Consider the following 10,248-nt stretch of genomic DNA (forward strand, 5'->3'; position numbering starts at 1 on the left):
CCCTGGCCGGCACAGAACTGAGGTGTTGGGCAGGTGCAGTATCACGGCGTGCTGGGAGCGGAGCTGGATTTCTGTGCAGGGCTGCAGCCATGAGGATGTCACTGGATTTCAGGTGCCCTCATCCCTAGCAAGGCCCAAGGCTGCAGCCTGCCTTCGGGGCAGCCTTGAGGATGTGCAGGGCCAGCGTGGGTGGTCAAAGGGCAAGCGGCTGTGCAGGGCTGTGAGCGGGAGGTGCGGGAGAAGGGCAAGACCAGGTCCTGGAGCTGTGGGGCGCACGGCCAAGGGAGATGAACTTGTCAGGGTGTGTATTTTTTGGGCTGGGGGATGCTGAGCAGGGAGGAAGGGAAGGAGTGAGGGCCAGCAGTACCCAGCAGCATGGAGCTGCAGTGAGGGCAATGGCAGCCAAGGCTCCGGAGGAGCAGAGTGGCGCAGCGGGAGCGTGCTGGGCCCATAACCCAGAGGTCGATGGATCAAAACCATCCTCTGCTAAGGCACTTTTTTCACAGCAGCAGACACAGCTTCCCCCACAAGGCCCTGCACATTGAGGGCACACAGGTTTTCCTCCCTTCCCTGAAGGAAGGTCAATCCCAGTTCCCCAGGCACAGGAGGGCACCTCCAGGCCTATGCAGAGGCAGAGGAGGCTCAGGCTGCTCCATGTGCTGGACACACAGACCTGGGAGCTTTCTCTGTCCTCATCTGTTTGCTGCCGTGACCGTTCGGAGGCTGATCCAGCAGATTTCCAAAGGTACGCGCAGGTGACTTCCCAAGGCTTGCCCAGACTCAGAAAGAGATTGTTGCAATTTGGGAAAGACAAGATAGTGCAAGTTTCGTGTCTGGTGCTCCTAAGAAAGGCCATGCCAGGCTTGCAGAAGAAGCTGTGCTGCTGCCCTGAGGGATGGTGTGATTAGAGAGTGCCTGGAGGCCCTGCAGGGAAGGCTGCTCGTGGTGAGAGATGTCCAAGGCGATGGAGAGACAGCCAGGCTCAGCTGGGGGCAGAAGGCAGAGCGAGGCTGGGCACAGGGGCCAGAGGCGACCGGTACAGGAGGTCCCATGGTGTAATGGTGAGCACTCTGGACTCTGAATCCAGTGATCTGAGTTCAAATCTCAGTGGGACCTCAGCCTTTTTGTTCCCTCAGGCCTTCCCTCAGCACGCTTACACCCTCACACCTCTACTCTGCTGCTGCTTCACTTGTGGAGACTGCTCTGATGAATCACACAGCAGCTGAGGTGGAGACCACCACCCAAAATGGGTCAGGCACAGGAGGCTGCTCTGGGACTGTCCTATGTCGCATGCATCCAAAAGGGAGCACTGGGCTACGCACTCTGGGCAGCTGTTTCCATGTTGCACCATTCCCACAGTAACAGCAGGTTACTCCCCGTGGCAGAACTTGTGTGCCCAGCCCTGTCCACTGCTCCTTTCTTGCTCCTTCCCTCTGCGGCTTCTTTTCCTCTTTTCCCTGTCAATGTCTTTTCCTAGCTCTGCAATCAGTTCAAGGAGCTCTACCAACATTGGAAGAAGGAGGAGAACAAACGAGCAGGAGTCTCCAGCAGTGCTGCACAAAGCCTTTAATGAGAAGGATCAAAAGCGGTGGCACAGAACAGAGACCAAGGAACAGGTGTGCAGGGGCCAGGGAGGGAAAGAGCTGGGCCCATTTGCCGAGGAGAAAGGGGACGATGCGCCGGCTTCAGCAGATCTGACCGCAGCGGGGGATAGGCAGGCACAGGCCTGAGCCCCCCAGGCCAAGGGAGCCCCCAGAAGAGATGGGAACCCCTGAGGTGCTGAGGGAGCTGCCCACAGCAGCTGACAGAGAGGATCCCACGGCCGTGCTCTGAGGGAAAGAGGTGAGGATGGGGCCCGGCAGGGTCACCACCACCGGCGAAGGCTCGATGTACACCGTGGAGTCAGCACAGCGGGCGAGGCACGGCTCGCTGCAGCTGCTTGCAAGGGGCGTTGGGCCACAGGGGCCGCAGGGCCGTGGGGGACAGGGTCTGCAGCAAGACATCTCTCGGTGCAGGAGGCAAGGCTGCAACACAGAGCAGGGAGCAGGGAACAGCCTCAGCATCACTCTGTCTCTCTGTCCCAAGGCTCTCTCCAGGGACACATTTGCTCTGCCAAACACACTCTGTGCCTACAGCTGCCACGACCCCCCCACTGCCCTCCCAGTGGCACGGCACGGGAAGGCCGCCCCACTTCAGGAATAGGACCCAGCACAGAGGCTTTAAGGCTCCCGTGGAAAGACTGCTCACAGCCCATCTCCAGAACAGACATGGCTGTGCTAGACATGTCTGGGGATGCACTGCCACATTTTGTTAGCCACTGAAGGTGCTAATTCTGCTGGGCACATCCCCCTGCAGCAGAGCCCCACTGATCCCCTTCTGCTGCATCAAAGCCCCCTCTCCCCACCTGTCCCCAGCCACCAGCATGGAAAGGCTGCCGGCCCTTCAACGCTTCCGTGTCAGGGCCAGGCTGAGGCAGCCCAAGGATCAACCTGGGCAGCCTCCACGACAGCAGCTCTTCCCACAGGGAGGCATGGAGCGGACTCAGGCTTACCTCGTTCCTCGAGGAAAGGGAGGCCAGAGAGGAGGATGCAGAGCCTGCAGCAGCGCAGCCTTTTATGCCGTGTCCCAGATCCCTGTGGGCCACAAACATTCCTTGTTTGTGAAACACCCAAACTCCTGGGAGTGGCCACTTGCGAGGCATCGCTGCTGATGGGGTCCCTGCCTCTTTCATCTCAAGCATTTTTCACCAGTTTCACATCTCAAAACATGGAAATGATTGATGTGTGACCCAGTTTCCTAAGGTCAATTGGACATCCCAGGCCAGTGTATAACATGAGTTGAACTGAATTTGTGTAGTGTCTATTGCTTCTGTCTCTTGTTCATATTGTCTGTTACTTTGGCTCCAGTCACAGTTAAATTCAGCCAAAAAGAGACACCTCAGGTCAGCTCTCAAGGAGCTTTCAGTGCAGGCACTCGGGCTAATCCTGAGAGTCATTTCTTCCACGGGCCATCACAGAGGGCCAGAAGACCGTGGGTCAGTTGAGGCAGAAAGTCAACATTGCACAACCCTATAGTGGGGAAGAGACCCAACTCTGCATGCAGGTAGCAAAGCTGAGTGGCAAGGGAAAGTCCACGTTCTGCCGGAAGGATGTCCCCTGCAGGCCTGAGTGACAGCCATGGGGAGCTTGCTTACAGTCCACAGGCTGTACCACGGCCTGGTTGTGTGATCAAAGTGATGCTGCGTCCTTCCCTGAAAGAGACCCACAGCCACTCTGACCTGTTTTGCTCAGCGTGCTCATCCCAGAGGCCAGAGCCCTGGATGGCAGCTTTGGGGAAAAGGCTGAGGGCAGGGAGCCCAAAGCCCATGGCTCTTTTTTTCTGGGTCAGGGATGGGGTTTCCCATTCCATGCATTTTACATTTCAAAGGGACACTGGATGGGTCTCCCAGAGCACGTGGGTGTCAGGGTGATGTGGAAGAGCTGGGAAAATCCCTGAGCTCCAGGCAAACCTGAGTCACCCAGTGTGGACTCCAGTGGACTGCGTGCCACAGACTCAGGTGCTCAAGGAATAACAGAGCTCATATCCTAAACAGGAGTGATGTGGATTTTATGTGGGGTGGCCACGCATTCCATATGGAATTGGATGGATGGCGACACTCAAGGACTTGTGGATGACAGCTCGATGTCCAACTCGAGTGGTGTCCAGCCTGTGATGAGTGTGGTTTCACTGGGCTTGGTGATGGGAACAGGAATATTTAACACCTTCTTGGGAGACCTGGGAGGAGGGAATGAGTGCATCCTCAGCTGGTTTGTGCATGACATTGAGCTGAGTGATGGGGTTGGTACTCTAGAGGAAGGGATGCCATCCAGAGGGCAGGATGGAGAGGTGGGTCTGTGCAAACCTCATGGAATTCAACAAGGTCAAGAGCCAAGGTCGGGATAATCCCAAACATGGACACAGTCTAGGCCATGAGAGGATTGAGAGCAGCCCTGCAGATGGGGATTTGCAGGTTCTGGTGGCTGAAATACTGAACGTGAACCTGCACCGCCTGCTAGCAGCAAAGTGCAACCATCCAATTGTATTGTGGGCTGCATCCAGAGCTGAGTGGCCAACAGGTTGAGGGAGGGGATTGTCTCTCTCTACTCGGCTCTCATGACACCTTAGCTGGGGTACTGCATCCCGTTCTAGGACCCAGAGCCAAAGAAGCACACGGACCTGCTGCAGAGGGTCCAGAGGAGCCACAAAGACCAGCAGGCAACTGGAGCCATTGTCCTGTGAGGACAGGCTGAGAGGTTTGGGGTTGTGTAGCAAAGAAAAGAGAAGGCTCCCAGGAGACATTCAGTCAAGAAAGGAAAGGATGCTTGGCAGGAGTGAGTAGAGATGGGTCAAGGGCTACAGGTCTGAAACTGAAAGCAGGAATATATAGGTTTGATATTGGGAAGGAATCTTTTTGGCAGAGAGCGGTGACACACCGGGACAGGTTGTCCAGAGAAGAGTTGCAGAAGCCATCGAGGGGACTCAAGCTAGATGATTTTAAGGTCCATTCCCTCCCCAGCTGATTTTACGTGACATTGCACAAATCTGGTTTGTATGAAGTGGGACAACACAATTTGAGATGAAAGAGGCGGGGACTTCATCAGCAGCGATGCCTCGCAAGTGGCCACTCCCAGGAGTTTGGATGTTTCACAAACAAGGAATGTTTGTGGCCCCACAGGGCTCTGGGACACGGCATAAAAGGCTGCGCTGCTGCAGGCTCTGCATCCTCCTCTCTGGCCTCCCTTTCCTCGAGGAACGAGGTAAGCCTGAGTCCGCTCCATGCCTCCCTGTGGGAAGAGCTGCTGTCATGGAGGCTGCCCAGGTTGATCCTTGGGCTGCCTCAGCCTGGCCCTGACACGGAAGCGTTGAAGGGCTGGCAGCCTTTCCATGCTGGTGGCTGGGGACAGGTGGGGAGAGGGGGCTTTGATGCAGCAGAAGGGGATCAGTGGGGCTCTGCTGCAGGGGGATGTGCCCAGCAGAATTAGCACCTTCAGTGGGCTAACAAAATGTGGCAGTGCATCCCCAGACATGTCTAGCACAGCCATGTCTGTTCTGGAGATGGGCTGTGAGCAGTCTTTCCACGGGAGCCTTAAAGCCTCTGTGCTGGGTCCTATTCCTGAAGTGGGGCGGCCTTCCCGTGCCGTGCCACTGGGAGGGCAGTGGGGGGGTTGTGGCAGCTGTAGGCACAGAGTGTGTTTGGCAGAGCAAATGTGTCCCTGGAGAGAGCCTTGGGACAGAGAGACAGAGTGATGCTGAGGCTGGTCCCTGCTCCCTGCTCTGTGTTGCAGCCTTGCCTCCTGCACCGAGAGATGTCTTGCTGCAGACCCTGTCCCCCACGGCCCTGCGGCCCCTGTGGCCCAACGCCCCTTGCAAGCAGCTGCAGCGAGCCGTGCCTCGCCCGCTGTGCTGACTCCACGGTGTACATCGAGCCTTCGCCGGTGGTGGTGACCCTGCCGGGCCCCATCCTCACCTCTTTCCCTCAGAGCACGGCCGTGGGATCCTCTCTGTCAGCTGCTGTGGGCAGCTCCCTCAGCACCTCAGGGGTTCCCATCTCTTCTGGGGGCTCCCTTGGCCTGGGGGGCTCAGGCCTGTGCCTGCCTATCCCCCGCTGCGGTCAGATCTGCTGAAGCCGGCGCATCGTCCCCTTTCTCCTCGGCAAATGGGCCCAGCTCTTTCCCTCCCTGGCCCCTGCACACCTGTTCCTTGGTCTCTGTTCTGTGCCACCGCTTTTGATCCTTCTCATTAAAGGCTTTGTGCAGCACTGCTGGAGACTCCTGCTCGTTTGTTCTCCTCCTTCTTCCAATGTTGGTAGAGCTCCTTGAACTGATTGCAGAGCTAGGAAAAGACATTGACAGGGAAAAGAGGAAAAGAAGCCGCAGAGGGAAGGAGCAAGAAAGGAGCAGTGGACAGGGCTGGGCACACAAGTTCTGCCACGGGGAGTAACCTGCTGTTACTGTGGGAATGGTGCAACATGGAAACAGCTGCCCAGAGTGCGTAGCCCAGTGCTCCCTTTTGGATGCATGCGACATAGGACAGTCCCAGAGCAGCCTCCTGTGCCTGACCCATTTTGGGTGGTGGTCTCCACCTCAGCTGCTGTGTGATTCATCAGAGCAGTCTCCACAAGTGAAGCAGCAGCAGAGTAGAGGTGTGAGGGTGTAAGCGTGCTGAGGGAAGGCCTGAGGGAACAAAAAGGCTGAGGTCCCACTGAGATTTGAACTCAGATCACTGGATTCAGAGTCCAGAGTGCTCACCATTACACCATGGGACCTCCTGTACCGGTCACCTCTGGCCCCTGTGCCCAGCCTCGCTCTGCCTTCTGCCCCCAGCTGAGCCTGGCTGTCTCTCCATCGCCTTGGACATCTCTCACCACGAGCAGCCTTCCCTGCAGGGCCTCCAGGCACTCTCTAATCACACCATCCCTCAGGGCAGCATCACAGCTTCTTCTGCAAGCCTGGCATGGCCTTTCTTAGGAGCACCAGACACGAAACTTGCACTATCTTGTCTTTCCCAAATTGCAACAATCTCTTTCTGAGTCTGGGCAAGCCTTGGGAAGTCACCTGCGCGTACCTTTGGAAATCTGCTGGATCAGCCTCCGAACGGTCACGGCAGCAAACAGATGAGGACAGAGAAAGCTCCCAGGTCTGTGTGTCCAGCACATGGAGCAGCCTGAGCCTCCTCTGCCTCTGCATAGGCCTGGAGGTGCCCTCCTGTGCCTGGGGAACTGGGATTGACCTGCCTTCAGGGAAGGGAGGAAAACCTGTGTGCCCTCAATGTGCAGGGCCTTGTGGGGGAAGCTGTGTCTGCTGCTGTGAAAAAAGTGCCTTAGCAGAGGATGGTTTTGATCCATCGACCTCTGGGTTATGGGCCCAGCACGCTCCCGCTGCGCCACTCTGCTCCTCCGGAGCCTTGGCTGCCATTGCCCTCACTGCAGCTCCATGCTGCTGGGTACTGCTGGCCCTCACTCCTTCCCTTCCTCCCTGCTCAGCATCCCCCAGCCCAAAAAATACACACCCTGACAAGTTCATCTCCCTTGGCCGTGCGCCCCACAGCTCCAGGACCTGGTCTTGCCCTTCTCCCGCACCTCCCGCTCACAGCCCTGCACAGCCGCTTGCCCTTCGACCACCCATGCTGGCCCTGCACATCCTCAAGGCTGCCCCGAAGGCAGGCTGCAGCCTTGGGCCTTGCTAGGGATGAGGGCACCTGAAATCCAGTGACATCCTCATGGCTGCAGCCCTGCACAGAAATCCAGCTCCACTCCCAGCACGCCGTGATACTGCACCTGCCCAACACCTCAGTTCTGTGCCGGCCAGGGAGGGACACGGGTTGCCTTTGCTTAGAATTTCCAACAGAAAGAATTCTCCTTCTTGAGGTGTGCAGATTCTGGAGCCTCAGCTCAGTGCTGCTCATGGTTACACTGAAGTAAAGCTCTGAGTTCCAGGCTCTTCGTGCTAAGCAGGTTGTCGAGCTACAGGTCCCTGCCTTTCACACTTGGTGCTGACAACTTCTTTGAGCTTCTTTTCTATTGCAGTGTTTTCCTTACACCAAGTGGCTTGGCTGCAAAAGGAAAAGCAGCAATGGGTTTTGTCTCCAGCCCTTACATATTTTAGTTTTCATATTTTCCAGATTCTGTACTGAATTAGTACATAACTCTGAACTTCCTAGAAAGTGTTAGCAAGTTTTCTTCACAGTTTAGTTGGACGAAACAATATTTTTCCTGCCCGAGAACCAAGGAAACTGTTTCAACTTCAGGCCCATAAAGGATAAAGAATGAATTGAGGAGAACAATTTGGGAGGATGGAGCTTCATAACCTGAAGCTGTAATTGGACAATTAACCCTAATGTGTAAATGGCCCAAAACTTATAGAAGTGTGAAAGCGTGTGTGACCCATAGTCCATCTTGTGTGTAGCCTCGGCCGGACTCTTGTACTGTCCCAGGTGTATCCTTTTTCTAATAAATACCAACTTTATTCCTTTAACACTGTTTTGCCTCTGTTTTAGGCGGCCTCTCAGACATCATCAGTGGTTTGGAAGTCAAAGGTCAGAGGTCGAGGGTCAGTGGTCAGTGGTCAGCCGCTCAAAGCTCAGGGGTAAAGGCTCAGAGGTCAGCCAGTTATGGTTCAGGTGTCAAGGCTTTAAGGTCAGGGGTCAAAGGTTGGAGGGTTATAAGGTCAAGGCTCAGGGCCAGGGTTTGAGGTTTCAGTGCAAACGTCATGGGATTTCTCCCAGACCAAAGCTGCCAGTAATTGGGACTCTGGCTGCCCTTGGAGCCCCAGATGACCTCGACACACTGGAGGACTGAGGTTTCTTTCCCATGGGAAAGGGGCACTGTTCTCATCCAGGTGCCTGCTCTGCAGAGCAGCTGCAAGGGAGGAGCTGCTGGCAGCCTTGCCTGGCTTCTGAAGGGCCTTCTTCAGGGTTGAAGAAAAGCCAAGTGACTCAGTGTGCCCCTCCCTGGAAAGCAAAGGACATAATGCCAGTGTTGGTGGAACAGATATTAAGGCACCATGGGGAGGAATATTCTAGCAACACATTTCTGTCCTGGCCCCTTCTGTGTAGGAGCAATTGTTGGACGTATGCAACACCTGAGGCTGCATGCAACTTTTGCTTGTTAAGTTCCTGAAGGAGAATGGCACTGCTTTTTCATGGGGCCATGAAAGTACATAGCCCCAGTGTTGGAGGTGAAGATAAAGAAGCTGCTTTATGCAGCTCAAGGACTGCAGAAACCTTCTGTCCTGGCATATTTGGTGTGGAAGCACTGCCTCAAGTTGTACAGTTAGGGTGTCAGTACCCATCTTTGGAAGGTGGTTTCCTAAAAGATTCAATATGTCATGTGATTTTCACTTTTCAAAGGTGGCTTTCTTGAAATTCCAGCAGCACATGTCTTTTGGACAAGATAAGCAGCTCTGCTGAGCCCTGGTATGCAGCTGATGTACTGCCAAGGGCACAACTTTTTGTTGTAGGACTTTGCGAGCAGCTGCTGGATGTTTTGAAGGGCTTTGGCATCTGTGAGAGTGAGAAGGTGGGATGGTACATCGAGCTTGAAGGACAATGTGTATCTCCAGGGAGCTGGATGCAGCTCAGTGGGTGCGAGTTATGTGTAGAGCAGCTGATGGCACAGAAAAGGTTCTAAAAGAGAGGGGCCGTTTTTCAATTGCCTTTTCTTTTGCAGCCCACAAACTGCACATGAAATGATTCTTCCTTCCCCACTACATGCAGGATCATTTTCTGTCAGGGTCCAGGAGCCAGGATCCACAGCGGAGCTCTTGCCTGCACTTCCAGGCCAGAAAAGCGCTTGACTTTTTCCTAGGCATTGTCAGCACTCATCAAAACAACCACACGATGGGAGTGTGGACTTGGAAAAGAAGGAAACGCACGGAGCCCAGCTCGAAACCACCCCCAGGTGCAGAGCCAAGCTGGAAACGCCCCTGCTCTCAAATCAACTGTGTCAGGACAAAAAGATTTCACCGATCTTTCTCTTCCAAATGTAAGCTGTTATTGCAGCACACTCAAACAGCAGCATGAATTCCTCTGCGCTAACAAAGCTTTTCACAATCGCAGAGACCTGGAAACATCTACCAAGAGCTCACAGAAGTGCCAGCTGAGAAAGCTCTTGCTGCTTGCAACTTCAGCTGCACCCGTTAAATCCGAGCACTCACCCTGCTATGGGCACTTTCCTTCTCAGCTCTAGGTACCATGCTCAGCCTTCAGCCAGGATCCAAAGGGAACGGCACCAGGGACTGCTCATGCACTAGAGCTGCCAGGACAGAAAGCTCAAGAGCTTGGCGTTTGCATTGCCCCTGACAGTTCAAGAACTCCAACCCGGAGAACTGCCTATTGGAAAAGCCTTTAAAATCATTAATGTGCAGATCCAAAGTTGCTTTCTTTGCCAAAGAGAGGAGCTAGAAGGAGCTGAAAAGAAATGGCATCCTCTCCTCCAAAATGCACGACATCCAGGGACTGATCCCTTAAAGTGTGCTGGAACACTGTTACTGGACGTGACCCAGGGCACTTGATCAGCTACACACCAAGACTGAGCGTAGCTGTTCACCTGGTCCAAAAGACATGCGCTGCCAGAATTTGAAGAAGGCCACCTCTGAGAAGTGGAAACAACATGACAAATTGAATCTTGCCCTGTGCAGGTGAGAGGGAGGGAAGCACATGCTCAGCTCCCTTTTAATCGCATCTCTGATGGCTAGAGGAAGCCCCTCCCTG

The 10,248-nt window shown here is 54.8% G+C and overlaps 4 non-coding genes across 4 annotated transcripts; 2 read left to right on the plus strand and 2 right to left on the minus strand.

Moving 5' to 3' along the window:
* The first annotated feature begins 417 nt into the window (after window positions 1-417).
* TRNAM-CAU (transfer RNA methionine (anticodon CAU)) lies at window positions 418-489 on the plus strand. Its single transcript has one exon. It is a non-coding gene; the product is annotated as a tRNA-Met (tRNA).
* A 555-nt stretch (window positions 490-1,044) lies between these two features.
* Window positions 1,045-1,116, plus strand: TRNAQ-CUG (transfer RNA glutamine (anticodon CUG)). Its single transcript has one exon. It is a non-coding gene; the product is annotated as a tRNA-Gln (tRNA).
* A 5,116-nt stretch (window positions 1,117-6,232) lies between these two features.
* Window positions 6,233-6,304, minus strand: TRNAQ-CUG (transfer RNA glutamine (anticodon CUG)). The gene has a single exon. It is a non-coding gene; the product is annotated as a tRNA-Gln (tRNA).
* A 555-nt stretch (window positions 6,305-6,859) lies between these two features.
* Window positions 6,860-6,931, minus strand: TRNAM-CAU (transfer RNA methionine (anticodon CAU)). The gene has a single exon. It is a non-coding gene; the product is annotated as a tRNA-Met (tRNA).
* Window positions 6,932-10,248: the final 3,317 nt, after the last annotated feature.

The sequence above is a fragment of the Cyanistes caeruleus genome, chromosome 10 (assembly GCF_971803275.1).
Source record: "Cyanistes caeruleus chromosome 10, bCyaCae1.hap1.1, whole genome shotgun sequence".
In the NCBI taxonomy this organism is placed as follows: domain Eukaryota; kingdom Metazoa; phylum Chordata; class Aves; order Passeriformes; family Paridae; genus Cyanistes; species Cyanistes caeruleus.